The sequence below is a fragment of the Nothoprocta perdicaria genome, unplaced genomic scaffold (genome assembly GCF_003342845.1).
Source record: "Nothoprocta perdicaria isolate Ctin4 unplaced genomic scaffold, notPer1 scaffold_263, whole genome shotgun sequence".
In the NCBI taxonomy this organism is placed as follows: domain Eukaryota; kingdom Metazoa; phylum Chordata; class Aves; order Tinamiformes; family Tinamidae; genus Nothoprocta; species Nothoprocta perdicaria.
This window is the reverse complement of record NW_020455492.1, coordinates 405,517-411,996: the sequence shown is the minus strand read 5'-3', so window position 1 is coordinate 411,996 and position 6,480 is coordinate 405,517.

Below are 6,480 nucleotides of genomic sequence, written 5' to 3'. Positions count from 1 at the left end.
CACATTGCACCAGCTCATGCATCTACCTCTGCAGGAGTGGGCTGAATGCTCAGCCAGTAAAAATCAGCATAGAATCACCAAAACAGGCATGAAGAGAAGGCTTATAAATGTTTATGAATATCTGGCAGGAGCATATGAAGAGGTTGGGGGCCTCTTCTCAGTGTCCACTGGGAGTATAAGAGGCAACTGGCATGAATTGAAATATAGGACATTCCATTTTAACATAAGAACAAACTTATTTTGTGAAAGGTAGCAAAACATTGGAATAGGCTTCCTAGAGAGCTTATGGAGTCCTCACCCTTGGAGATATTCAAAACCCAACTGGACACAGCTGTGAGAAACTTGCTCTCTTTGGCCTGGCTTTGAGCAGTGGGGTGGACCGGACAATGTCCAGAGGCACMTTCCAAACTCAGTGACTCCTTGGCTCTGTACTGCAGTTTCCTGAGATCATTGAATTGTTCTAGACTGCAACAATCTCCATTTCAGCAAATAATGGCAAAAGTCATGGTGGTTTAAACAAGCCACCCAACTGTCTCGGCTCAGTATGCCAGTTTGTCACACTGACCTGCCACGGTAGGTTGTTCTTCATAAATGTCCAGCTCCATTTACATACATATCTCCTATTAGCTCTGTTCCTCTGTTCCTCATTTTCTTTGAGGAACACTTATGCAGAAGGTACAGTTTGATCCCGTGATTCACACTCCAAAGGAGAACAAGAAGGGTGCTCTTTGTGTTACTTTTCTCTGAAACAAAGGAATTCAAAACATTTMTCAGGTAAGTTTGGATCTCATTCACTGCTTTCAGACCTCCAGGAGGAACCCAGCTGGGGCTATCACTGAAATAGCCAAGTTCTGCATCGGTGTGAGACACACCACTGGTGTGAGACACGCCGAAGCAGAACACGGCTGTTTCACACTCCTTTGGCTTTCGTCATGGATGGAGAATGCTAACAATGACACATAGTTTTCTGGTCTTGAACACCTAATATAGGAACGCCCTCCTGTTCTTGCGTTTTAAACTTCCTCCGGACAAGCTGGAATGTACACATGGAAGAATAAAATGTAAAGAAAATGTCTGGACCGTTTGGAGCATTTCTGTGTCTGGAGCCTTCATGTAAGCAGGTCATAAAGTCCAGTGGAAAGAAATTTCAGTATATGTACATAAATCTTTTAGACGGCTCTGGCATTCTTTTTCATGGTGTCGGCTTTATCACCACAATTTGCCTTTAGCCATTTTGTATCATCTCTTGAAAATTTATGCACTACTGATTTACATACACATCTTTGTAGAGCTTGTACTCTCTGGCCTCCAAGAGTACAGTCATCGTGTCTGCCCCGCGGCAGCTCTGCTGCACCACAGTGGGTTGCACCGGAGAACCTCCAACAACAGATCTGCAGCAAGTGACCAATGGCAGGCTGAAACTTTGCAAACTTTGGGAAACTTTGATAAATTTTGCCTCTGATTGATTGTGCCCATGAATCCTGTAGACGTAAACTGTTGACCTAATCAGGGAGTAGGACCGAATCCAGCCACACACACAGCATCCTCTCAGGTGTTTGGAAAGAGGGTCCACTCCAAACCTCATGACTCAAAGGGAGTATTTTGCTTGCAAACCTTGCTAGGAAATCCTTTAGACATAGGATGACCAAGGTTGACATAGGTTGAGACTGAGATGGGATCTAGTGGTCCCCAGATTATCCTGAGGATTTTGGAAAGCAGGAAAGTCCGTCTGAACCTCATGACTCAACAGGAGAGTCTCCCTGATACTTTCAGCTGACCATGTCCTCCATGCAGTAAATGCCTGGGTGAACCTTTCCATCAGACCTCATTCAATCATTGTCTATTTATGATTGAACTTTGTTGAGTCACTAACTGACCTCAATAAAACACATTGCTGCTTCCCTCTTACTCCTCACTCATCCACAACATCCTTTTGGACGCGAAAACGGGTTTACAACTTCCTCCAGCTGTCTGGAGCTGGAGGAAAGTCCAAGCTAAGTCCAAGCTTAAAACATTTCTGTACTCAGCTCCTCATCCCTAGCTCAGTTACGCAGTGTTGCTTCCCAGGATCTGCCAGCGCCTGTGACAGCACTCCCATGCACTTCAGTCAAAATAAGGTGGGTTAGCCACAGTGTTTCACAGAAGCTACAGAAGTGAAGCCAGGTCTTCTTAAATGAAAGAAATAGCAAACAGCTTGTGGATGCCCAGGAAAGGAGATGATGTATAAGTTGATGGTGACAGGCAGATGTGGGCAGAAGCAGTTGGTAACTCATCCCACAGGCACAGGTGTAGACAGAAGATGCTTAAATGAGCTGGATGAAGAAGTCAGTCATGGTAGTGTACCCTGCACTGCAAGACAGGCTGGAGCTGGAACAGCAGATGTGACTGAAACCCACACTGAGCCTCAGGGGAGATGCAGTGACAAGGACAGAGCTCTTCTTGACATAAAGGAGAGCATTATCTCCTGTGTCTGAGTGCACAGAGTTGGTATGAAGTGTGTTGCACCTCTGAAAACCCAGAGGCACCTCAAGCCAAAGGGAAAAAGCTCTACCCTCACTTGCACGTGCTGGCACGTGCAAGCAGCCACACAGTGATGGGAGCAGGGAACTGGCAGGGGTTACAGGCCACAGCTTTCGTGCCAGCTTAGCTTCCAGCAAGGAGGAAGACTCTGCAGGATAAAGGCAACTGATGAGGGCTGGGAGAAGACAAACCACTGCTCTACATAGCAGTACTAGCTCACAGTGGCTAAGAGTGTCCATTGGACCATCGGAAAATTTAGGTAGAAAGGAAATTTGGGAGGTCTCCAGCCCAATATCCTACTCCAAGCAGAGTCAGCCACAAGAGTAGACCAGATTGTTCAGGGCTTTGTCCAGTTGGGACTTGAAAACCTCCCAGGATGGAGGCGACATAAACTCTTAGGGCAACGTGCTCCAATGACCAACTGTGTCCACACAGTAAAAAAAAGGTTTCCTTGTACCTAGTCTGAAAGTCTCCTGTTTCCATTTATGCCTGTTGTCTACCATCCTCCCATCACACACGGCTGTGAAAAGCTTGGCTTAGACAGCTGCTCACCACAGTTGTGGTCCAAGCATCAAGTCCTATTGCTGATTCGTAACTGTCCTGTTGGGAAAGTTGTCACCAACTTGCTTTAGCAGGATAAGATGTGGCATGTTTCCAAGCTTGAATGAAACTTTTCTTTGGCTTATCACAAAATAATGTATGAGTTAAAGAGCTCATCATGTCATTTGAAGATGGCAATGATCTGTAATACTCTCTGTGCATGGCTTAACACATAGATGTTATTGGAGAGTAAAATTATTCTTACACAAGAATCTCATTTTTAAATCTTTATTTAAAAAGAACTAAATCAACTACTTGGACAGAAAAACAAGAGAAATACCAGAAACTGCAACAATAATGATAAAATACACTTTGAAGATATCAGAAGCATCTGAGTCTCCTGCAGGCTCCTATATGCACTATAGGCATCATTATGAATTAATGATTTATCATGCAAGGTATTTTTAACAATAAGCAAATACAGGTGTGTAATATAAAGAATATTCAAAATATATTTAGCCAATAGTTCAGATACAGAACATTAATTATACAATTTAATTGTAATATGTATGAGGCAAACTCTAAACAAGACAAGGTTACTACATTATTAAAGCCTGCTTTGCAGTGCCTTAATAATATACTGTTGAAATAATACTACACCTATTTTAAACAAGTTTATTATATCTTTGGGCAGACTGCAGTCTCCCTCCCTCCTTACAGCAGGAAGCACTGCATACTATATGCAAATAAATCTCCAAGTGAAATATTTAATAGCTTTTCTAAATCCATCTTCAGCCCCAAACAATTGTTTCTGAATATTATTGTTTTTACTTTAATATGTAGCAGAACTTGGTTCATTCTGTGATGGTAAGGCTGGATCCCACAAACTTAACAATCTGTTTAAGGGATCAAAACATGGGAATTAAGTCTAAAATTCAGTTTCTCCCCTTTTCCTGAATGCTTAGTTGAGTTATGGAGCACTTTCTTCTTTCAAAACCAAATTCCTACAGAACATTAATAAATTAAATGTGGATATTTAAAAGAGATCAACATTGCACCTGCTGTATTTGTGCCACATGCTCTAGGTAACCCTGCATGTGCAGGGGGGTTGGACTAGATGATCTCTAAAGGTCCCTTCCAACYTTAACAATTCTATGATTTTATCACCCCATCTTTCAGGTATTTGTGTGAGACTCAGCAGGTCTTTTCAGAAAACGTCACAGGAAATCAAATAAACCACCATGTAAAGAGGAGTGCACAGATATCCCACACTCTTCCCCTCACCCAGACCTGGCACTCCGCATCCCTAAGGCTGCATTTCCAGGCATGTGCCTGTCTCTGAACAAGAAAAAGGGAGGGTAAGTTGGATTTCTCTATAGTTTCTAATTCTACCACTGAATTTCCTGCTGACYTCCACACTATAGTGTCCTTAAAAGTTTCTGCAGCAACTTCCATGTTTATTGCCAACCCGCCCAGGGTGTGGGCTGAAAGCAAGCCCAAACAAACCGCCCTTCTCCTCCACTTTTGGCCCTCGTTCCCTATAGAAGTAACAAAGCAGATGCCCCACTTCTTCCCCAGCAATATCTTATTTGAAGACTTACATCTATGTGTGCTCCTTCCATACTTTCCCAGAAGACAAATGTACTAGGTATCAATACCTTCCAATCCCCACCARTTTCCATGTACTGATTCCTTGCAGTACACAAGAATCTAGACATGGAGCTGTTGGGCAGGTGGGACGGTTTTGTGGGAGGGCTGTTGTTGTCACACCTGAGTCTGCTGACAACCTTTGATCGGTTTTAGTTTCATCATTGCAGTCCAAGCTCATTCCACTAAGCAGATTATGGCCAAAAATGTTCAGTTGTAGCTGTGATCCTGTAGCATCAGACTTGAAGTCCTTAATTTTCAGTTGTTTGCTCAGGTGTTCCTGAAATACGCTCTGTGTGCCTGGGCACCCAGAAAAATTAACCATGTTTGAAAATCCTAGCTCGTTTATAGCAGAAGTTTGCAGTATCTCACTAACAAGGCCATCAGATAAAGACAGGTGAGAATCTCCCTGCTTTACAGAAAGAAACTACCAGCACAAAAGAATACTTAAATCTCAACGACTAGTTAAATCTTAATGACTATTGAATTTTTGCAAAATGAAAGAAGAATAAAAACAGAAAAATGATGATGTACGACAGCGTAGTGATGAACACAGCCCTGGTAYCTTGTTTAGACTCCAGAGCTCTTCTAGCAGAGCTGTGCTGTTGAAGGATGTACTTTGATCTAATGTTAGCTGGCAAAAGCCCTACCCAGATATAATTCGAATGGCTTAGGAGCCTTTTGTTAGTATTGCTTATTTAATCTGGTGACCTAAGGCAAAGTACACAGCAAATTGACTTTTGCTGCTACAAACCTTGTCTGTTTTAAGGAACTCTTAAGAGAATGATTAGAAGAAATATATCTGGAGAACCACATGGTTAAAAAGAGAAGCAAGCAAGCAAGCAAGTAGGATGAGATAGCTCTCTGAGCTGAGAAAGCTGCTCTTTTTCTACTCTATAATTTAAAAGGATGTTTTTAGAAAGTTAGCTAGCTCGCTCTGATGTTTTTGAAAGCTCTGCTCAAAACAAATTTTGCTTTACCATACGTTAATTGAATCAGCTCAGTCTCTTTTTCTGTAATGAGTGACATACATTAAGTTACATTTTGCCTAATCTTGGCCAGAGTTTTAGACATTTTTGATATTGTTAAATACTAGGTTTCGTTAGCTATCATGTAACTTCAGGTAGTAAACACTAACCCCCCTAAAGTCTTCAATGCCCTGTTTGCCAGCTAGACATAGCTATAATTTTCGTGTTCTTTAGCAGGCACAAAGTTGTAATTAAAAACTATATCTTTTTTTTTTTTTTTTTTTTTTTTTTGTAGGGCTTAGTAATACTGTACTCACTGGAGATGTCCTCAAGGACCACAGTTGAAATGCAGTTAGCAGTCAGAAATTCAGCATATTAAAAGGGATGGGATTCCAGCTCTCCATGCGTGCACCATGTGAACCAGATTCTTCGTGGCTATTCACACTGCTTCTAAATTCATTCTAAAAAAGAGACCCTGTGCACATGCATGAACTGGACGTTTACAATAACTTCTCTCCAAATATTGCCACTGTTCCTGCTTGAATAGTTAAATAAATGCATGAGCTTAAAATAAAATATCAGAAAAATCACAAACATTTATGTAGTGTTACTGAGAAAAAAAAAAAAAGGCCCAAAGTCTATATGTATAATATATTTTTGAAAACTGTGAAATGTGCAACACTCTACTACCCTGACAGAAAGTGCCTGAATATCTGCTGATTTCACCCAATACATGGATTCTGGTGTGTGGTTGTAATGCAGTTGGAAATACCAGCATATCCTCACAATCGTAGTTATTTATAAC